The 24,725-nt window shown below is 40.7% G+C and overlaps 1 protein-coding gene across 1 annotated transcript in view; it reads right to left on the reverse strand.

Moving 5' to 3' along the window:
* Window positions 1–24,725, reverse strand: part of PEPD (peptidase D) — a 227,580-nt gene that overhangs the window by 51,218 nt on the left and 151,637 nt on the right. The gene's annotated exons all lie outside the window — the stretch shown is intronic.

A 24,725-nucleotide genomic window follows, 5' to 3' on the forward strand; every position in this document is an offset into this window, starting at 1 on the left:
AAGACATGAGGGTGTGTTGCTGCCTTGCTGTCTGGAATGCAATGAATGGGTTGCTAAGGAACTGTCTGGAACTGCTGAAACCAACCCATATCAATGCAGAATTCGAAAGAGACAATGGGAAGCCCCAATGACCAGATCATGCCAACCTACAATCAATGACCAAGAGGAAGGAGGTTTTCCCTTCACCTCTCAGCAGGGTAGCTGAACAGAGACCAGCTCGAACAAAAGGACTGAGCGGTGACAAGCAGGGTTTAAAGAGGGGGCTTCTGGAAGAGACTAGCTGCTCTCACCTGGGACTGACAAAGGGGTCAGAGAAGAACACAGCCTGAAATAGAATCCATTACAGCTTGGCTGGTGGATTGCTCTGGCTTGGCAAAATGGACTATGTCTTAATGTTTATTTCTCTGTGCTAACCTAAGGAATTCTGATGCTGTGTTTCAGTTGACTACTAAATCCTGTTGCTTTAGAAATGTTGCCTGGTGTCTCTGCAAATACTTGATGAGGTACATTGGTCCCTGAAGAATGTAAATGTATCTGACCATGAGTCTCTCATCTGGACTTGCTGAGCATAGCTCACAGTGTGAAGCAGAAGTGTTTGTGCCCAGAGACTTGGTCCTGGAGGAGGTGAGGCTGCATGGCCTACTTTGAAGGAAAAATGAGACCCTTTGCGGTTTGTATTACTGAAGGGATTCCTCCAAGAGACTGTTTAAAAGCTAGAGTGTAGCATCGATCTTGTGGATCTGTGACTGCTCATATGACCAATTTTTCAGATGAAGAAACATCTACTTGTATCTCACTGAAAAGAACCAAGGGCGTTCCAGGGAGGCCAGCCCCCAAACTTAATAGAGTATTGTTAATTAAACTGTGGCCATTTGCATCTAACTGTCAAAATCTATTTTTTGTTTAAACTCAGTTTCTCTGTTAAAGGTTGAGTGCCACTGCTCTGAACATTCATGTCACTTTATGACAAACTTGTCCAATAGGACTTTAAGAAACACATTATCTGCATGTTGAGGTGAATCATTTAATACATCTTTCTGCATCAAAGACAGAAAACACTGGAGATTTTTTTTCTTTTTTAAGCACATAATAGGAAGTTTTACTGGGGCAATAAATCTTGCCCTGCCCTTTGAGAAATACATTTATTCGACATATGAATCAACCGTTTACCATTGTAGGACTACAGCTTAGCTGCCATCATTCTTGCTGATTTTTAAGTGGTACTCTGTGTCCTTGTGACAGCCAGATTACACACTTGCAATACTGTGCAGATACAAGCCTTTCTGATAAGGCACTGCCTCAGTTTCAGCAAACTCAAACTTCAGCAGCAAGGCTTATCACCCCCAATCATCATACATGTAATGGGTGCTCTCCCACAATCAATATAAGACTTTGTATGGTGTTGACCCTTAGCACTTGAATTATCTCCTCATTTCCCATGTAATGAGCCACAGTCGGATATCTGCCGATATAGGTCTTCTCACTGCTCCTAGGCAACAATTACTATCTCAAACAATATGGATTTTAGAGCTTTTAGCTATTGTGTGTAAAGTTACTGAATTCTCTTTCCCCAGCCGTTCATAGTAGAGTCAATTAAACAAAACACATTTGTCCCATTTTGCTTTTTTCCCCCTTTGTCTTAAAACTCAAAATCACTTTAATTTACAAAGCTGTGAGGAACCTTGGTATAAAGAGGAATATGTAAGTTCATTTTATTATTATGCAATCAAAGAGGAACATCTCTAGTTTCAGCCAACTAGTTTCACCGTTTGGGCTTCAAGTTTTAGACACTTGTTAAGTGTCTATAGCATCTCCTTCTATAATAGCCAAAGCCCTGTATATTCCACAGGACAATGGGACTGAACTCTCTAGCAAGTACCTTTAAAATCTGCAGCAGTGTCAATTGATAGTATCTCCATGAAACAGAATAACCTTCATTCCAATTCCATTCCACCCCAAACACATATGATTATGACTCACAGTTGAAAATACTCAGGCATGTAATCGTTGTCAGTGATTATTTTCAGCAATGATTATTTTTGATGCTGGGTGGTTTTTTGAGCTGTGTTCACCACATGTTGGGGAAGAGGGGAAATTATAGTAGGCTCAGTGATTCGTCTTTTCAGCTCCTCATTCCTTGGCTGCTGCTTTATCCTCTAGGCAGCCTAGCTGCCTAGCCTGCATTCCTGGCTCCATGACCCCTTCCCATCTGGTTCTATCGAACAAGTGAAAGGAGAATGCACTGTAATATAAATTCTCCTTTGTGGAGAAAGTTACAGAAGAGGCCACTTGCAGGCAGGTCTCAGCAGGGCAGGGAGATAAAACAAAATATTGGATGCCTGTCTACTGCAATAAATGCTTAATTTTGTTGTATCTTGGAAAAATGTCACATTCCAGGGATACAATACTGGAGGCCAAGGGACAGGTGACTGGGGCCGTTACCATCTATCATCCATTCTTTCAGGAGCTATGAAGGCTCAAGATGGACACTTAGTTCACATTTTTGAGGTTAACTTTGCAACCATAACTATTAAAAACTTGTTTTTAAATGGAAGCAGGACTTCTGGAGCACAAGCCATTTGCCTTAGAAGTCATTCCCCTGCCAACATCCTTGATTTTGTGATCATGAAATAGATTGAGCCCTGATACCACCAAACAAAAGAAAAAACAAACATTTGAACATATTAAATTAAAATCAGAATCAACTAAGTAAATTTGCCAAAAATAAATATGAATCTTTTAGGTGGCAAATGTACTTATTAAAAATCATCAATGTACACTCTGAGGGTGAAATCCTGGCCCCATTAAAGTCAATGGCAACATTTCCATTGATTTCAATGGGGCCAGGATTTCATCCAGAGTTACTACTACATTATAAACAAATTCTATTAATCCCTTAGCTCTCAAGCAACATGTGCTTCTTAAAAGGCATGCATAAAGGACTCTCTTGGATTTTGGGTAAGATATTCAGGCAACATTTTTGAGAGACACTCACCTCAGGTTAGTCTATACTACAAAGTTTTGCTGGCATAGCTATGTTGCCTAGGAGCATGAAAAAAATTACATCCCCTAGTTGACAATGCTTTGCTGGCAAAACCACTAGATGCAACTATGCCGATAGATGAGTATGCTGTTGGCTTATATAATGTTGTTCAGGGATATGGTGTAGCTGATATCTTGGCCAAAGAACTCCTGCTGACTTATGTCAGGTTTCAGAGTAACAGCCGTGTTAGTCTGTATTCGCAAAAAGAAAAGGAGTACTTGTTGCACCTTAGAGACTAACCAATTTATTTGAGCATAAGCTTTCGTGAGCTACAGCTCACTTCATCGGATGCATACTGTGGAAAGTGTAGATCTTCTACACTTTCCACAGTATGCACTTTCCACAGTATGCATCCGATGAAGTGAGCTGTAGCTCACGAAAGCTTATGCTCAAATAAATTGGTTAGTCTCTAAGGTGCCACAAGTATTCCTTTTCTTTTTGCTGACTTATGCTGCATCTCCACTAGGGGGCTTCTGGCTAGCTATAACCACATAGGCTCTACAACTACAAATCAAGTTAAATATATTTGTACTAGTAGCCATTGACATAAATTAAAGTTTGTGCTTTGATATTTTAGTTCTATGAAAGTTGCTGTAAAGGAGGATATTTATTTTAATATTCATAATGTAAATAACTTACTTTGTAATAACTTAATACATTATTTGACTGTAATCTGTTCCATTCTTTTGTGACTATATGATTCTGGCTCTTTACCTGTTAAAAGCCTAGTATCACTGTTAACACATTAACATCTCTTTAGGACAAACCCGTCCAACAGTATTTCAAACCTTCTCCCCACCCCCTACAACAAAAGCTGTAATAAAAATAATTTATAGAAAGAGGATACTAGCGATACCAGATAAGGCCTATTTCAAATCACTCAAATGACCAAAGAGGTCACACCAGCATATCAGAAGGGAATAAACAAGTACTGTGTGGGAAGACATTACATACCCACTGAGATTGATATCAAATATGGAAAGCAAGTATATATTTGCCAGGGTCTCAAATCTTGTGGTTAGGTTATAGTGAAATAACTACAGTATGAGTTAGTACCAATCATAATCCTACTATTAACATCTATATTGAAATTCATAACATATGACAGATTGTGTGTTTTGGTTTGCATTCTACAAGGCAACAATTCTGGTCCTACAGAAGACAAAGTAAGTTTTGCCATTTTTAGCAGAAAATAACTATTAATGGGTAATATTCAAAGGAAAAAAATGGCGCGTTCCCTTTGATTCTTTATGATGTATGGATTTCAGTTTGTTTTCTGTTTGTTTTTTAACCCTAGAAATATCAGACCTTATTTTCACTGTTTCAGCTAATGGTCCCCAATGGAGGACCACAGAAATGAAGCAAGAGCTCAGCTGTTAATTGAAAAAAAATGGGAGTGCTGAATCATTAACAAAGATCTCTCCTGCCAACAGTTTCTGATGCGTTTACATTAAATAGATTTTAATGAAAAATAAGAGATATGAGATTTTCAATAATCTGACTACAAATCAATTGTTTATTTTTAAAAAAGAAATTTAAGATTAAAATGTCATAATCCTACAAGTTCTCCACTTGCCTAGGAGGTTTTAAAGAAACAAGCAGAATTATACAACCAAACTTACTTGGAGGTTGTCTTTATGTAACAAACTCATGAACAAACACCCCATTTATTTTTTCTTTTGTGACAAAGTTCCTCCTCTACCTTGATGGGTCTTGCGCTTATTGGTGGATTTCCTTGCCTCGGAGATTCACGGCAGCCCTCGCTTTGGCTGTTTTCGTGAACCCACCGTCCAGGTCAACTCCTCCTGTGTCAGACCAGGAGTTGGGAGGTTTGGGGGGAACCCGGGCCCGCCCTCTACTCCGGATTCCAGCCCAGGGCCCTGTGGAATCCAGCTGTCTAGAGTGCCTCCTGGAACAGCTGCGTGACAGCTACAACTCCCTGAGCTACTTCCCCCTGGCCTCCTCCCAACACCTTCTTTATCCTCACCATAGGACCTTCCTCCTGGTGTCTGATAATGCTTGTACTCCTCAGTCCTCCAACCGTACACGTTCTCACTCTCAGCTCCTAGTGTCTCTTGCTCCCAGCTCCTCACACGCATGCCACAAACTGAAGTGAGGTCCTTTTTAAACTCAGGTGCCCTTATTAGCCAGCCTTAATTGATTCTAGCAGCTTCTTGATTGGCTGCAGGTGTTCTAATCAGCCTGTCTGTCTTAATTGTTTCCAGAAAGTTCCTGATCGTTCTGGAACCTTCCCTGTTGCCTTACCCAGAGAAAAGGGACCTACTCAACCTGGGGTTAATATATCTGCCTTCTATCACTCTCCTGTAGCCATCTGGCCTGACCCTGTCACACTTTATAAGTCAACTTAAAACACTGAATCAGAACATAAATAGCCCAATTCTCTAGCTCACATAGGACTATTTTGAGACCCTCACTTCTGAGATAACTAGATGGCTATACCTTGTGCCCTAAAGTGCCTTGTGGCTAAGCCAATTAATATTTTATATCTCCAATTAATAAATGAATTATAATTTAACTTTAATACAATGGGTTAAAACTGAATAGTCATAATTACTACTTAATGCTATATTACAGTAGTGTCCAAAGACCAATCAGAATGAGGACCCCATTGCGCCAGGCACTGTACAAATATATACAAAAACGAGGTTAAATAGGTTTTAACAAAAAATAAGAAGCACAAGATTTTCCATAGTCTGACTAAAAATCAACTGCTCATTTAAAAAAAAAAAGTCAATCCTACTAATTCTCCACTTGCCGTACCCCAATGAGTTTACAGTCTAAATGCATAAATCAGACTTTAAATCCATGCTGTTGTGGGCAAACTTGTGTGTCCATGCAGGACCTCACTGAAGTCAATGTTGCTTTGCCTGGATGCAAGGGTCCACTCACGTGGAGCCATTTGTAGGATCTGAGCATTAGAAATTAAACTCCTGTTTGGAAGATTCAGCTATGAGGATATAGGCTCATGTTGTTTAGGAAATTCTCGCATAGCTAATCATTAAATTATTCTGTGCATGTGTGTATATATATGAACACATGATATTTTCTAGATTATACACTTCAATAAACATTTTATATTTAAAATATATTCCACATTTGAATTAAAGAATTAAAGTTGTAGAAGAGAAGCCATTCCCACAACTCAGAGTAAAGACAGGCAATTTTACTATTATTTCACAAAATGGTAATTACATGTGAGCCAAACCAAAACCCAAGATCAGTAAAACCCTCAACATTGCAGAAGTTGCATCTTATATTTATGGTTCAGGCTCATTTCTAAACAGTAACAAACTAGACAGCATATACATAAAAGTGTTGGCAGACGGAGAAATTGTTTGATGTGATTATTAATATTGTTCTCAGTAAAAAGGCGCCGTGTTCTTTAGCGTTGTACTCCAATAGCATGCATTCTAGATAGTAGCGGACCCTGAGAGTGTGAACCAATCCCAAATTCAGAGGACAGAAACGAAAAAATTAATTTTGTGAAATTCAGATGTTCATAGTACTTGGGATTTTCAAAGACGCTCAACATTGGCCTAATTCTGCTTGCACTTAAGTCAATGAAAGTTTTACCACCGACTTCAATGTGAGCAGTTAGGCCAACACTGTGTTCTTATTCAAAAAACCTACCCTCTAACTATCTGAACTTTGAATTGTCTCACACATTCAACCTTGTAACAATTTTAGAGCCTGAGCAGAAATTATTTCCCTCCAGTCGCATAGATTTTCTACATTCTTTGGTAATTTATTCTTATATTTTTACCCTCTATTAGCTCTTATATGATAACAGATGTTTGACCAGTTACAAATCTTTCATAAAGGAATAGAATTCTTGCTTTGAAAGAGGAAAGCGTTCAAGTACTTATCCTTATGTATTCAAATTTTAATGTATTAGGATTAATTATCCTCCTGTTTATGGTATATAAAGCTGTAATGTTGCTAAGTAAAGGCTGCCCTGACTCAGTATAATTACAATTCCAGAGGCATTCCATAATTTCCATAGATTAACAGGTTTCAATAAAGGCAATTAGGATTTAAATACACCACAATCAAAATAGCCAAAATCTTAAGGTGTTTTTTTTTTTTTAACATTACTGTCATAAAAATTTACTGGTTTTCTTAAACCAATTATAATTACAACCACCAAACAATATTAATAAGGAAGGCTGGCTTTCTAAGATGTTTGGGTTATTGCAGAACTGAGTAATGGAAAATCATCAAGTAGATGCTACAGAGGAATAAAAGTTACAGGTCAGGCACTACCATTTGAGTAGGCTCTTGGGTTCTGGACAGCCAAGTCGTGCAGTGTATGTCATAGTTAATTTCCTTAATTGCTCACACCTACTTAGGAGGGCTGATGACCTGACCAGACATCAGCCAGCCTGTTGCAGAGAAACCAACAGCCTCCCCTTGTATGAGGGTTAAGGGCAGCTGGAAAAGGCGTGGATCTGTCTGCCTGCTGTACAAGATGTTAGAAGCCTCAACCCTTCTTTTTTCAGCTTCCTTAGAGCATGCCTCCCCATAAATTCACTTCCAACCCATTTACCAGGGAACTGTATTTCCTCAGTAACAATTACCTGCACCAAAATCTGCCACACCTACCACCTACTAAGTTGTGACATCTCGACCTAACCACCAGGTCCATGACCTGCTGTGAGGAAGATGAAAAAACCCACCCTGACTTGGCCAATCTGGAGGTGAGAAAAACATTTCTTCCCAGCCGCCAAAAGAAAAAAGGAGACTAATGCAAGCCACAGCAGGTCATAAAATTCAGTCCTGTTCTGGGTTGAGGGTAGGTGCTGCTGATCTGAGAGAGAGAGAGAGAGAGAGAGAGAGAGATCTCCATCTGGAATGCATGAATGGTGGCTCAATGCCCCCACCTGGTTTGGCCACTTCCTGTCCCCCCCACCCCGGCCTCCACTCGGGTGTGTCCCTGTTTCCCCTCCCTTAGAACCCAAATGCAGGAAGGATCCTTAAAGGAGTATCATCCTCTTTTTTCCTGCTACCCAGGAAAAGAATCACCACATTCAGTTGCAATACAGCACACTGACCAGAGACTTTAAAAGCTATATTTTCAGACACACGACTGCCCATTAAATATGTGCAATTACTGTGACTGTTTGTATGAATGCAGTATTTTTACTGTTACTAAATGTGGCAATTGCATAAACACACTAGATCAGTGGTGGGCAACCTGCAGGCCGCATGCGGCTCATCAGGGTAAGCTGATTGCAGGCCGCCCAGGAACAGCGAACCCCGGCCACTGGGAGCTGCAGTGTGCCGTGCCTGCGGACAGTCAAAGTAAACAAAATATCTCATGGCCTGCAATCAGCTTACCCTGATGGGCTGCATGTGGCCTGCGAGCTGCAGGTTTCCCACCACTGCACTAGATGCACAACTGTATGCCTATCATATTTAGCCTAGAGGACTTGATCTACAATTTATTTTTAAGAATACACCTCTACCATGATATAATGCGGTCCTCAGGAACCAAAAAAATCTTACTGTCTTATAGGTGAGATCGTGTTATGTCAGGGTAGGGAGAGGAACCGCTCCCCGCCCCAGCTCGCTTCCGCCTCCTCCCCTGAGCGCGCCTCTGCTCTGCTTCTCCCTCCCTTCCAGGCTTGTTGCGCCAATCAGCTCTTTGGCGCGGGAAGCCTGTAAGGAAGGGGAGGGGGAGAAGCGGAGTGGCGGCGGCACGCTCAGGGGAGGCGGCGGAGCGGAGGTGAGCTGGGGTGGGGAGCGGTTCCTCTGCACCCTCCCCCATCCCCAGTTACTTGCTGCTGCCCTCCCCATGCCCCCCCGCCCCAGCTCACCTCCACTCCGCCTCTGTCTCCTCCCCTGAGCGCACCGCCGCCACTCTGCTTCTCCCCCTCCCTCTCTCCCTCCAAGGCTTGCCGCGAATCAGCTGTTTGGCGCGGCAAGCCTGGGAGGGAGGGAGGGGGGAGAAGTGGAGCAGTGGCGTGCTCGTGGGAGGAGGTGGAGGCAGAGTGGAGGTGAGCTGGGGCGGCCACAGAAAGTAAGGGGGGGGGGGCAGAGGAACCACTTGCGGTAACATGAATTCGGATATAAGGAGGTAAAGCAGCCCCGCTCCCCAGAGCGCTGCTTTACCGCGTTATATCCGAATTCGCGTTATATCAGACTGCATTATATCAGGGTAGAGGTGTAGTTTAATGCACAGTAACAAATGTAACAATACACCATATATTTAGTGTTCTGTGTTTTCAGTATTTATTTGAAAAAAAAAAAGGGGGGTGGCATTTTTCCGTGTTTATTTTCCAAACATTAAAACCAGAATGAAATCGGGTTAACAATAAAAAAATAAAACCGAGGGGGAAAAAAAGAAAACCAAAAAGCTTTTGTAATATACACATTTTACAACAGTATAATTCAAACTTTTTTTTCCATGTACAAAGGTATGCATTGTCTCTCTCAGAGTTAGTAGCATTTCCCAGAAATCCTTGTTTGTGTATGCTCACATAATTTTCTTCAAAATATCCTCACTCATGTTGAGCCTTTTGCTGTCTTGGAGGTTGTCCAACTTTGAAAGTATGCGCTCTGCATCAATAGGTCCAGTGGATACACTCAAAGCTCACTGTGCCACTTTGCTGAAGTGTCTTGAGGACTGTTCCACAAAGCCAGCACATCCAGTTTTGCACTGTCAGGGTTATGCAAGTTCAAGTAAGTAGGAAACTCCCCCTTCAGATTTGAAATTTCATCTTTAGAGGCAAATGGTTGAAAAACTCTGTCATAATGGTCATAGTCTACTGCAAAATTCACCTTGAGGAAGGGGTGCAACACCTGGATGACATTCCAAAAAGAATCTTCGGTACTAAACACTTCGGGCTTCAGACTACAGGCCATGATCATCTCCCATTTCTCGCTGAGCACTGTGTTGAAGGTTTTGAACACTTTTTTGGTTCTCTCAAGTTCTGGCGTAGCAAGGATTTCCGGAAACAGCTGGGTTTTCTTTCTGTATGTTTCTCCTGCAGCTTTCATGCTCAATTCAGCTGAGATTTTGGTTGTCAAGATCCAGTAAACATCTGTATTGGCAAATGTGTTGGCAGTAGTCGAACAAAACTCCAGTGTTTTCTGTGTGCCACACAGTGATTCCAAGTTTTTAAACAATGAACATGACCTTGGGTGCACAAAATCTGGTGGTCATTTTGTTTATTTGCCAGTCTCTTCAAAGTTTCTGCTTTAGAACCAACAAATTTAGGATGATCTAGGAGAGGCATTAGCACAGTCTATGCATTATATTTATGACAGGCAGCGAAGTACAAGCTCATCCACTGATGTGGCACAACAGGGGTAGCTAATTAGCAATTGGCTCTGCACTCATCTCGCACTGTGTAAAACAAAGCCTTCAACTTGTTTGCATGCTTGAAAACAGCCCTGAATCAAACGATGCAAGATTTCACGTCTTTCATTTCTTCTGTAGCAGCAGCTGCTGACAGTGCAACATTAATCAGATGAGCAGGAAAGTAATATGTAGTAGCTCCATTTTCTGATTAAACTCAATCTCCTATGCAAATTTAGCCGTGTAGGAAGCAGAATGTGTGTTATGGCCACATTTCCCCAAATTGGTTGGTACATCTCAAACATGTCAGTTAAAAATCAGACTAGACACCACATTTTCATCAATTTGTTCCATCAGTTTAGATATTACAGCATCATAATTTTCTTTCCGATACTTATGAGTGAGGTAGTCTCCATTAGGAAGGGGTTTTGCTGCTGGACAGTATAGTCACACAAAGTCACCAATTAATTGCTCCTCTGCAATTAACAGCAGTTGTCCAGTGAAACAAAGAGCACTCACAAATTCATTGACACAATCATGCTTGTGTCCTCTCTTTTATTAAAGCCCTGGTGAAAGCTCCTGATACTGACTGTTTATCCTGAAGCTCACTTTCTTCTCTAAGGCCTGGTCTACAGTACGCGGTTATTTCGGAATTAGCCGAGTTACCTCGAAATAAAACTGGTTCCATCCACACGACCTAACCAGTTTTTTCAATTTAAAGGGCTCTTTACTCCGATTTCTGTACTCCACCTCGGCAAGTGGAGTAGCGTTAAAAATCAAGATCGCAGTTCCGGGTTACAGGTACTGTGGACGCAACTCAACGATATTGGCTTCTGGGAGCTATCCCAGAATGCTCCCTTGTGACCGCTCTGGACAACACTCTGAACTCCGATGCACTAGCCAGGTAGGCAGTAAAAGCCCCCGGAACTCTTGAATTTCCTGTTTGGTCACCATCAGCACAGTACACCACCACAGGCAACTATGCAGAGTCCACCATCTCAAGAGACCACGCAGTCCCGGATTCACAGACGAGCTCCAGCATGGTCCGAACGGGAGGTACTGGATCTCATTGCATGTTGGGGAGACGAATCTGTTATGGCAGAACTACATTCCAAAAAAAGGAACGCAAATACGTATGCTAAAGTCTCCAGGGCCATGACGGAAAGAGGCTACTCCAGGGACACAGAACAGTGTCGTACAAAAATCAAGGTGCTCAGGCAAGTGTACCAAAAAGCCAGGGAGGCGAACGGGCGCTCTGGGACACAGCCCCATACATGCCGGTTCTACCGTGAGCTGCATGCAATTATGGGGGGTGACGACACCACTACCCCACCACTGTCCATGGACACCTGCAAGGGGGGAGTAGCACCGAGCGAGGAGGATGAGTTTTTGGAGGATGAAGAGGAGGACGACGACAGTGCACAGGCGGCAAGTGGGGAATCTGTTTTCCCCCCTAGCCAGGAACTATTCTTAACGCCTGAGCCAATAGCCTCCCCCTACTCCCAAAGCATGCTCCCGGACCATGACCCTGGAGAAGGCACTTCTGGTGAGTGAGAGCTTGATTGGAGCCACATGGTGGGGGATGGGGAGAAACCCAGCCACGCTGGGCTGTTCGCGTTTAGTTTAAAGGGCTCATCCCTGCTCAGAGCCTCATCGGAGCCCCGCAGTGTGTGTGTGTGTGGGGAGGGTGTTGTATGAAGCGATCATCCCAGAGAGCCCGCAGGCTGCCTGCAAGCTGAATTCTGTTGCCTGGGCGCTGCCTGCAAGCTGAATTCTGTTGCCTGGCCGCATGTGAAGGCTTACTCACGCCAAAGTGGCAGGCACTTCAGTATAAGAGGCAAAATGAGACCTTGTACAGAAAGAACATGTGCTGTGTACTATTAATTGCCTATTTCACTGAGAAACAGTGTCCCCTTTGTTCTCTAAAATGTATCTTTTAAAATACTACCCTCCCTTTTTCTCCTCCTGCAGCAGGTGCAAATGTTTCAATGTGGCCCCTATCTACTCCATCCCAGAGGCTGGTCCAGATTAGAAGGCTGAAAAAACGAACTCAGGATGACATCTTTGCCGAGCTCATGCAGTCCTCCCGCACTGATAAGGCCCAGTTGAATGCGTGGAGGCAAACAATTGCGGAGTCACATAAAGCGTTACATGAATATGAAGAGAGGAGGGACGCACGCGATGAGAGCAGGCAGGATGCTATGGTCAAGCTCATGGGGGAGCAAACTGACATGCTCCGCTGTATGGTGGATCTAATGCGGGAAAGGCAGCAAGACCACAGACTGGTCCTTGGTAGGGAGGGGGAGCTAAGGGCAGACTCAGAGTCTGCTAGGCAACCCAGAGGGAGAGAGGAGAGAGACTATGTAGAACAGAGGCCCCTGTGGGTTTGGGGAAGGATTGCAGGCATGCCTGCTCAGAGGAAGGGGCAGAGTCAAATGACTGACCAAGGAAAGTCTGGGAAGAAGAGATAGCCTGACTAATAGGGCCTGAGATGCCCTTTCCTGGGAGTCCTGGAAGGGACAGAAGCAATTTTTGGAGTAGTCTGGAACCAGCCACAGGAAGGGCAGAACTGGTTGTGTGGGGATCTAGAAGAACCCAGGCCTGCCCATCCAAACCAGTGAGGAGAGTGGCCCTAAAGGAGGTAACCGGGTGGATAGACATATCTTTACCTGTGGAAGATTGATTGTTTAAATTCAGTACCCCCACTACTAAACGGACGCAAAGAAATAGGCAGGCAGAGTCTCCTTGCAAGCCCATAGTGCGATATTAACGTTGTTTGATTTTCCAACCTCCACTGTGCGTGAATTTTGTGTTTTCCACTGTGGAACCACTTCAGTTTCAGAGCTGCAGGACACAACAATCATGTAAAGCTTTAATGTTTAAAAAATAAATACCCCAAACAATACTGAGTGGATTGATAAACACATGTAAATCAGTAAAAACTGAACCTCTTTAATAAAAAAAAACCCAGTAATTTACCATTGAAAAAATCAGTAAAAACTGAAAATGTGGTACACTACATATGTTGCATGCTACAAGTCCCTAAAAAATTGTGATGCTTCACTGAAGAAAAATATACACAGTATATTTCCATTATTTATGTACTTTGTTCACTGACATTTTCTGCAACATGAAGATATATTTTCCACATTTTTTCCCCAGAATTGTCTAACTATGGAAGAAGAGCCAACCAACAAAATTACTGGCATCACTTCCCCATTTTCCCTTTCTTGTGGTTTTAGTACTTTATAAACAGGATTGTTCATACATGGTTTACACCTGCCCAGGGAGAATGTGGCTGAGGTTGCATAAGGTCATTGCAAACTCACATCTACCATGTGTCTGCAATGGACAGTTCAGCCAGAAAAGTGTCACTGATCACATGCTGAGCATGATCAGTGAGAGTGAGGCATTGGTTTAGTTCATACATACTGAAATCTTCGCTTGCAAGTCCTGAAGTCCACACCAGAAAGCAAACTTTATTTGGTTTACGCCTGAGGGAGGGCAAGTAACAAAAATCCTGCCTGACTTTCTTTGAGGGTGAATCCATATGGTGTGCAATAGTAGTTAATAGTCACTGATTCCATATTCCCCTACTTATTTTTCCCCCTTTTAATAACTTTTATTAATAGGTTTTGTCCAGTTCTTCATTTTTTCTTTTTAAAAGTAAATATGGAAATATACCTAGAATCTAATATAAAAGATACACAGTAAAAAATGCCAAATAAAATATTTTGGGGCAGTAAGGACATAAAGTGACTTACTTGTATAGAACTGCACAGTTTGATTTTTAGAGCTCCATGCTGGTTCTAGGTCCACATGCATATAGTTTATAATCTTCCTTCCCTCACATATTGCAAAATACTGTAAACATTATTAACTAAAGCTGGACAATGCAAAGTATGAGAAAAAGCAGATAACCTTTCAGGTGCTTTACTGACAGACTGAATTGCTATGTATCAGCAGTGTAATGTTAGACAATAAGGTCAAACAAAAGGTAGGCTGCCTTTTACATCTGTTCTAGCAGTAACCTTCAAAAATCACTAAGTACATTTCACTTCTTTTTTCACAGGCAAAAAGCCTGATCTCACAATTTGAAATTACTTTGAACATAAACGAGCAAAGGCCAAAAGTGGGACAGCATGTGGCTTATTCCATAATCTTGTGATTGTGTTAGAAATAAATGCAGAAAGGAACTAATAGATATTCTTCTCTCTTATATGAAACCTTTCAGTTATTCAGTGGAAGTTTGGAAGGTCCTAGGTTCAGTTGCTAAGCACTAATCTGCACTCTCCATTTACTACATAGGTTAGGTTCCATGTTAATATTTAATATAATTTAGGGACCTTGGAAATAATTTCAAAAACACCTAAGTCCATTGACGTTCAATGGAATTTTAGGCATCTAAGTCACTCACATGCTTTTGAAAGTAATACCTGTTACTATGGGCCAGATCCTCCTCACCCTACCCATCAGAGTCACACTGGGACTACTAGGTGAATAAGATGAACAGGATGTGGTCCTATTACTCACACAGCACACTGTATGGTAAAAGGTAACTTCAGAGTTATATTTTTGGCTTTAAAATCTAGGAAAATATTTTGTGGTTTGATAACACTGATTAAGAGTCTTCGATACTGAAGGACCTCAGAGCACTTTGCTTATCAGTTTAAATTTGTAACATATAAGGTGTAAATGGCCAGGTTTATTTTCTCAATATATAGGCATAAAGTCACTGCATGGGGTATTTGTTAAATGAAAGAATCATCTCTTTCTAATGTTATGTCAAACTGCCATCTTACTTTACAGATCTACTTTCTGTGTACAGTCAAAATTAAAGTCAGATGATCTCTGTGGTAGGGTGCAGGATCCACCTACTTACTATCTTTACACCCAGTGAGGGCTCTCCAGCAGTGGAGATGTGGCCAGTCTTTCTGTTCCCTTTGCATGATTCAAGTAGGTCAGAACATGGGGTGCAGGAAATTAGACTCAACACTGGTAATGGAATATTGAGCCTTTCACTTCTAAACTGGTTGTTCAAAGCAGGTCAATTCAATAGTGACTAGGTCCATGGCTTATACAGGGAATGCAGTCATGTATCCAGAAAATGGCTGCATAATTAACCTTTGTCACATAAATCTGCTTGTGCTACATATATTTACAAAATGTTGTCACCGTGCACTCTCATATTTTTCCACCTGCTGTCTTCCTCCTTGTCTGGTTGCTTTGTGTTTTCACCAGAAGAGGGAATTCAATCCATCTCCTGCGCTGGTTCTCATGCTGCTGCCCTTCAAAGGAAGTAGTGAGAGACTGTCCAAGCCTCAGATAGCTTTGCCAAATTTGCCAGCCTGCCACAACTCTCGGTGGCAGGGTGGTGGTGGTGTGAGAGATCTTCCACGGAGCTTTACAGTCTGTACAAAGTTAAAGCATGGCATGCATAAAGTGAGGCATGCAGAACTTTCTGGCTACTTAAGACCTTGCAGTAGAGAGGACTGTATGGTCCACTGAGGAAGTAGGTGGCAGGGTACAAGGTTAGCCGGCTGTGGAAGGGGCCTCAGTATTTTTTATAGGGACATTGGGAGGCCTGCAGGAAAGCTATGGAGCTCTGGCTGGCAAACAGCTTCCCCAGGAACACGCTCCTAAACTACTTAGGAGTGGGGTTCCCTTTCACAGGACTGGAGAAGGTGTGGGCTCACTGGAGCAGCAGCAGCACTATTTGGGTACGGAGAGATTTGTAGAAATGGGCACAGTGCAAAGCTTCTAAGCTGCTGGAGCAGTCTGCCCTTCCACCACCCTGGTATGGAAGAAAACAGTCTCCAAAGACAGCAGTGGCATGGGACCTCCCTCTTTCTTCCATATTCATTGGAATTAAATATGAATTTTGGAAGTTAAGCCCTGTTCATCTCATGGGGTATGAATTGTAAACCTCATTCAGTTGGATGCTAAAAGCTGCTTCAACAAATACCAGAGTAGAGGGGTAACAGCCTATATACATTTTCTAATTCCCTTCACAAAAGGGTAAGAAATTGTACTTGGGTTTTGCCTTGTTTTAACTGTTTGCCTTTTGCGAAAATATCAGAAAATAAAGAGCAGCAATAGAAAAAACAATCAAACAAGTCTTCACACTCTGGTACATCCCAATGTGCTACCATTGGGGAAGCTTTGTACTGGTGGCAAATCATGGGTCCTAACTTTCTCAGTATAGATGCAGCCAAAGGCACCTTGTTTAGCTTGTGCACAGCTATCATCTGCTATGGAAGCCAGTCTCTGCTTCTGAGAAAGCCTTTTCATTCTCCATGACTCACTGAGTTTTTGCAGGGAGGTGGCCAGCTCAATACAAGGAGTGCAATGGTCCAAATGAAGAGCAGGGAGTTACTGCTAGACTCTCTAAGGGCTTGGGGTTGCTGGGCAAGAGGGACTGAGGCAGCCGTGGATGCACTGGAAGCTGCAGAAGAAGAGAGTGTCATTATTCTATTCTGGCATCTCTGCTATTGAGAATATTCATGAGGTCAGAAAAAATTTCGGGAAAGTTCCTCAAAGAGGTTACCTCCTTTACAAGTCTACCAACTTGCTGAATCAGTGTGTTTTCTGCCTCTGGTACTGCTCAATAGGCTACAGCTATGAAGGTCTTTAACAGAAACAGTTCTCTCCTGAAAGAAAGTCAGGCCTGCCTTGCACTTAGTGCTTTCCTAAGCGTGGTTGCAACTTTGGCTTGTCATCTGCTTGAGACCTCCATCTCGAAACAGAAGATTCGGAAGCATCATTGTAACAACTTTCTTTTTGCAGAGGCAAGGGTGAGAATGTCACAGCAGCAGAAGGCTGATGGAAAAGCGTGCAACCCTGTAAATTGTTTGCAGCTGGATGCTTCTCCATCAAGCTCAGGGAGGGAACATCCCATTGGTTCTGACCTGATGAGGTGAAGGCTAGAAAATGCCAGCACAAAGTAAATGATTCACATATGGTTATACATAGGAACCAAAGTTTTGCATCTAATTTTATAACAGACGCCTAATAAATGCAATTATTTCCAGAGATACTGGGCACCCACAGCTCCTGCTGAGCTGTGCACATTCAATACCTTTAAAGTCAGCCCACAGTTATTTAGGTGTTAAAATTTCCATTTAGGTGCTTAACTTTCAGCACCAAAGATTGTGTGTGCTAAACAAATAGTGGAGCTTAGAGAAATAGGTGAAATGTCAGACCTTTGATTGTTGATTTTACTGTAAATACTCGCAAGCTCTCATATATGTAAAAGGTCAGTGCTTCCCACTTTTGCCATGGATAAAACTGAGTCAGCATCAGACAGTGAACAAAGCAATACTTCATTTCATTTCAGAAACATCTCATGATTTTTCTTGGCTTTGAAGCAGGCAACCTTAGAGTTACTTAACTCTATCATCTTCCAAATTAATCCATTATTCAGACACTTCACAATACTATACATGCTGTAAGAAGACAAAGCCAAGCGTTGCCAGCCTTCCTACTTACAGGGCCAAAAGTGCAAGCCAAATGTGCAGCAATCAAGACAGTAGGCAGTAATTTAGAACAGCAGTGCCTGAATGTTCATGTGCCACGAGTGTTTTGCCAGCGACAGGAAAGCACATTTTTATCTGTTGGGAAACAAGGTCTATTCTTCATGGCAGCACCTCAAGAGGATAATATGCCACTGCAATTGGGAAACATTCTTGCTTTTGAAGGGCTCAGTGGTGCCATTTAGGGGCATTGTAGAACTGTTTCCTTTTAGAGGGAGCACTGGAAGGCATCCAGCCTTGGAAGGCATGCCTGAGGAGAAGGCCTTCTGGAGCTCCCGGGTGCACAGAGGCTGCATACCTGCTACTGAACATTTTGGGTGACGCCTGCTCCTGGGTAACAGAGTTGGAGCAGTCCCTCAACTGCCCTGAGTGTAGAAACTGGACTGGGCTTATCCATGGTCTTTATGCAGGGCATTTAAGGGATGGGCTGGAGGCTCCCTTGTACCCTTCCTCTGAACTGTGCACCTGTTTAAGGGCCAAGCTGAATTTGCCCCAGCATTTGTGTTCTTCTGTATCTATGCACTCCAAGGCTACTGTGAGTTAACTTCTGACACCAAGAAAAGAGATGGTTTTAGGAAGCTGATTTTTCTACTGAAATGCAATATAAGTCCTAATCTTTTAGAGAGTATTTCAAACATGATTTGCCTATATGTGTAGATAATACAAAAAGCCACTTTGATTTTTGTGGGTGTTATTTTCTATTATGCTAAATAATATATTTTAAAATAGAAAATATTAAATTCAGCTGTCATTTAGTAAAATACGAGACCTCGTCTTGCTATTCTTATTCAACCAAACTCCCAATGACACCAGGAACATGATATGCAAAAGCAACTCTCCAGTCTTACTTACAGAGTACCAAACAAAATCTAAGAGTCCATAAAAATCTAGAAAATAAAATTAATTTTCTGAATGTGATAAAAAAGGAGAAATAGACTAACATGGTGTTCTAAGGAGAAAGTTAAATTAAAAGACTAAAATAAAGCACTTAAATGAAAAATGAAGTATTTTTACAGTAAAAAGCACATTGTTGCTCATGACCTTTACTTTGGTTTAGAATGCTTGTACATTTCAAGCAGAATTCAAACTTGGAACGTGGATTATCTAGTATGAACAGGAAATGTGTTCAATTAGAGAAGGAAATCAATTCAATAAAAGACTTACTAAATACATTTTTCTATTTTTAATCAAGTTCAGATTTTTGTGAATTAGCGTAAAATGAACCATGCATATACCATAAGAAAAAAAAAACTTAATTTTTACTAAAAATGTAAACTAACGGCAGATGACTGAATAAAATTTAAGGGCAATTTTAAAAGAAATGGACAGCCTGTTGCTTCTGCATTCTACCATTAAAAAAAGTAGTGACCAATTTAATTCCTTACATTACTTCTAAGAAACACAACAGTAACAGAGATATTAACAAAATGTTTCCAAACTGCATCAGATTAAAAAGTTTAAAAAGTCTATCAGTTTTGTACATCATTAGTGCACTGACCCTCAAAATCCATAAAAATGCACAAGGCAAGTGAAATACTTAGCTTAGCCATAACAAACAGCTCAGGTTTTACATATGATATGTTAATGTCTGGGGATATTTGCAGTCCTTAATGTTTTAAAAAATAATAAATATAGAAGAACAAAATATCTATCATAAAATAAGCTGTTTTAATATCAGACAATTAAGCAGTCTTGGGGAAAACGGTATTTTTTAATACAAAAAGATTGGACTCAGTTCTCACTTTTTAATGCAACATTGCCCCCATCTGGACAAAATCATTTTTGGTGTGCAGTGTTTGGTGTTAAGTCTTTTAGCACTAACAATAAAAAGCAGCAGTTTTTCTAAAACAGAATTAAAAAAACATGACAAATAATTTTACCTATCCTTTTGTTTAATATATCTGTTTAAAAAGTTCATCTGATACATTAATGGATGAAGACTTTAAACAAATGCTTTCAGTATTTTGTACTAAAGAAATAAATGTTAGCTCCTTGGTGCCCATGAAAAGCCCTAGTATAATGAAGAGAGAGAGAGAGAGAGAGATTCCCCCTCATTCCCACAAAGAAATAGTGTAACGTACTAGCTCAATGGTTTTCAGCAAATTAGAATAAAAATAATTTAGTTATGGAGAATATTCTGAGGTATTTCAAATTCAATAAATCCAGAACTTTAGGCATTATGGCACTGCTTTTAATATTAAAAACCAATATTGTGTTCTTAGATCAAGGAAGGAAATATGAGAACTAAGCAATTATAGATTATCTGGGCTGTTTTAGAGGGGCTCAGACTGTATGTACCAACACTCATATCGGGTTGATAGCCTCTTACAAGAAGTAACCTAGTTTCTGCCATATTCCTCATATGTCTTGAATAATCATTATCAACTACAAGTGTCCTGAAAAGTCTCCCATGTATCTTTTCTATGCATTTATGTAGATGCACTTAATTGCTCAAAATGTATTATTTTTTCTGTTCATTCTATTCATCCTGCTTTATCTGTCTGTTCTCTTCTTTTATACTGCCAATTCAGTGCAGAGATTGAGTGATGAGCAAAACCAGCAACTTCTGGAATGGCAGTTGGTGGGAGGACCAGTGGTTCAAACAGGGTAGACGCTTTTCATAGAGAAACTATGAAAAATAAACAAATGTGAATCTTGAATCCCCTTAAATTGCAGATTCTTAGTTATGCCAAATGGGAAGAAACAAATTGAAATTCAGTATTATAATACAAGAAGATGATGTAGTTATATACTAACACACTATACAAAGATGTTTAGACTTGCGTGGATGTTTCACCTTTTTTCTGGAGATTAACAATACATTGCTAATAACATCAGGGAGAGAAATTTCTTTCTATGGGAGGACTTTTTTTTTCCAAGAGACAATTTATAAATTAATTTTGGTGCTCACTGTGCCAATATTATGCTAATGATTTAAACTAGAGATGTGACATTTACGAAAATAAATCTGAATAAAATAAAATATTTCTTGCTGTAGATTTAAATTATTCCAGTATTAAGGCTATGTTTTTATGCAGTTCCTATGACGAAAACAGTTACTTGAATAAAACTTGTCTATAGCACTCAGGTTTCAGAATTTAAGTACTAAATAAAGCTGTGATTATTTTACTGACATCATTGTGTGGACGTACTAGCTCAATGATGGCAGCAAAGGGGTGTGATGGGACAGTAGCCCTCTTCGCAAAAGATATTGTAGCACTTTCTAATACTTTCATTGGAATCAGTGAATTAATAACTGAACATATTAAAAATGGTAAAATAAAAGCAAAAATATCACCTGAAACTCCAACATCCTCCCATTTAAACTTTTACAGTTAATTTTATTGTATAAATAATATATAGCTCCAGAGTGAATACAAGGCTAACATTTTCTCTCACAGGTCTGCTGCACTTCGTAAGTAGTTCATGCTGGGCTCTCATTATTTATGACTTCATTTGAGTCCCCCTAATGAATTACATCCTTGGATTTGCTTTAGGGCTGGCTAGAATCCTTTATGTATTTCTCTTCAGTCATCTTTTCTACAATCAGGCCCATTCTTGCAGACTTCATGCACAGAAAACACCAAATGACTTCACTGTGAGTTAAGTGTATATAACAGATTCACAGGATTCTATTTATCAAAGTGCATGGAACTCAGATAGTGAGCATTACAAATGCACATAGGGGGAGATCATACCACTAAGAATAAAGATCACTTCTGTGTTAATAGTGTGAACTACAGGGATACATCCAAAACTTTTTTAAAGAAAATAAAGCAATAAGTAGACTCTGTGATTATCTTTAGTATTCTGAAAGCAAGAATATATAAACCAATCCTAAAAATGTTATCAAATGCTTAAGGCTGCCAAAAATAGCTAACTTACTAAATGCCACATTTTCTCTGGGGCACATTTATCAACAATAAAAAGACAGAAACATGCACCTTAAAATACAGACATAAAACAGTGTCCAGCAACAGCAGCCATATTCTTTTCTTTGTGGCATCTGGGTTCAAATGTATTTTCAAGCACTTAAAAAAATTTAAATTTGGATTTCACATATGAAGTCTTTGTTAGGATTATAGGAATCATTTCCTAATTATCAAAGGTTGCAGGAACCCTGCTGATCAATTTCAATAAATTAATGAATTTATAAAATTCCCTCAGCAATCTGGCAGTAACAGTAATCAACAAAAATATGTTGTACTAAGCACCTACCTAGCAAACTGAATATAATGAACTCAAATGATTCTACTGGATACATCTCAGAGTCAAAATATAAAAGTACACATTATAGATTTAGCATCAACAGGGTTTGTCAAGCTCAAGTTACCATCTGGGACTGTTCCCATGCTACACAGTTGCAGAGCCAGATGCCTATCTACTTCCTAGGGTAGAATGGAGAGGGGATGTTTTGAGGACAGTGAAGGAGGAAAGGAGCCCAATGTGGGAAACTGACATCTTGCCTGATGCTCCCAGAAGGCAAAGCAGGAGTCAGACTCCATCCAGTTCAACTACCCTATGCTCAAGGGACAGATAGCTCCAAACCAAAAGAATGTCATTTCCCCACATTATGACACTCCATTGCTTTACAAATGTCCCCTTGCTGCCCTCAAAGCATCCCTTCCCCCGCCCCTCTCCACTACACCCTAGTCTTCTTTCTATTGCCAGCCTCCCTCTCATCCCATAACTGTCCTGTAGCTCTGTGTCTCACATGGCAGCATTGGTAGGACTGGGTCAGAAGACACCAGAGAACTGGAAGTGTGTCACCCTTGTACAGAGTGGTGGGTTCTCAGTCTTTCTAGCCCAAATGTCTCCCCTCTTTAACTTGAAACATAGTTACAGCATGGCTCCAGGAACAGTTGTTATCTTATGACAAAATAAATGCTGCAATACTTTGGCATAATGTAGCAAATTTCAGCCTTAAACTCATTTTCTATCCATGCTGTTGTGGGTTTAAGATGACTGAAGAAAATCAGTATTTTGGCTTTACTTGACTTATGTTATCGGAGCGGGCTGCATTTGTAATACATTGATTTGATAATATTTTCAGGTATAAAGATTTTGTTTAAATGCAATTTCAAATCAAACTACTGCATGTAGGCTTGTGATCAACATGTGTAGTGAGCATGCTGATTCATTTGCATGACATTTTTGACTGCATGAATAATATATATTTGCTTTATGAAAACAGCTTTTTTGTGGACCATAGTGATTTACTTGTTCACTATGTGGATGTTAATTTAAAACATATTAACTTGTATATGGAACACTGGTTTACGTTAATAGTGATATTTATAGTTAATTAAATGTACTGGGTTATAAATGAATTGAGCATTGGTCTATAAAGTACATAGATTCTCCTAATACAGTGTATTGATTTTTGTGTATGACACTTCATATGCTTTGTGCTAGGCTGCTACTGTGCCTGAGAGGTTTGATACACCTAAAAACGTAGGCCTCACTATTAGAGATTGAGGAATCCTTTTTACAGTCCATCAGAGGGTAGCTGGCCCTCTGAAGGGGTCAGGGGCCCAGCCTACCTCTGACTGGCTTCAAAAGATGTAATGAGGCAACTCAGGTTCACTTGGGATTAGTTAACTCACTGAGTAACTGGAAGGCAGTTAAGGTACCTGAGCATGATAAAAAGATAAGGGCCTCAGTTAGACAAGGGCTCCCCGAGAAGAAAGGAAAATCCAGAGGAGGGGAGCTTCCAGGGAACATGAACTAGGCAAAAGCACTCCAGGCATGGAGGCCTAGTAGGGGAACAAGTAGGGGAAAGCCTGTAGAGCCCTCCAGGCAACGGAGAAGCTTGAGGCCTTACAGCAGAAGGAGGTGGTGCTGGAATCTAGAGTCTTTAGGGGACTTTCAAGTTTTATCTAGGCTCTGAGGTAAAAGCCTTTGAACCAACATACAAGTGTTCCTTTCAGAAGGCTTTATTAAAGGGAGATATACTGCTGTAAAGCAGAGTGTTTGGCTTCTCCTTGACCAGGCTCTTTAAGAAACCTCATTGAGGGGGAAAACTGAGGCAGACCACAGAAGTGCAATACTCCGCCATAGGGGAGTGCTCACTAGGTGCCTCTACTACATGGCCCTTGTCTTGCATGGAGATCTTCTAGCACAGACCCTGCATACTGATGGATTCTGATGCATTATTGGAGGTCTGCATCAATTCTGCATTGATTTCTTACAGAACCCAAAAACACATTAAAGGTAGACGAATTTTCATAACTTGGTATTGTAAATCAGGGGATTCTAAATTGGCAACATTTTGGAAAGGAAGAGTACAAAGAGGAGTAACAGGCATTTTCTGAGGAAAAAAGTTACACCACAAATAACTTTGCATGTGATTTCCTTAGAGGTAATACTGATGATGTAACAGATTTAAGAAACGGAGCAGGCATTTAATGATTTCTTCAAAATTCAGGTTTTTCAGTATCGAGATGGTTTACGGACTTGCATGTTTATTGCAATGTACTGTTTAATATGTAATATTTATAACATATGCAGAATTCCACTTGAATCAACTGAAAAAAACTAAGAAAAAAAGTATAAAATTCAATTGAAGAATATTTCATAGAAATCATTGTATTCCTACCAAAGTCTTACTTCAGATCCTGTATGATTAATTTAACAAGTTATGTATCAATATGCCGGCAGGAGCAGAAATAACCTTTCTCTACATCTGCCTTCATCTAACCAGGCAGAGAGATCTCATTTTTTTTCTTAACCTTGTGTGTTGTACTGTAGGATTCCCAATCTTTTCCAACAGAGGGCTCCCAGCAGCCATTACAAAATGTATGGGGAGTCAAATATCAGAACTTATAGG

This window comes from Natator depressus, chromosome 12, assembly GCF_965152275.1.
Source record: "Natator depressus isolate rNatDep1 chromosome 12, rNatDep2.hap1, whole genome shotgun sequence".
Classification (NCBI taxonomy): domain Eukaryota; kingdom Metazoa; phylum Chordata; order Testudines; family Cheloniidae; genus Natator; species Natator depressus.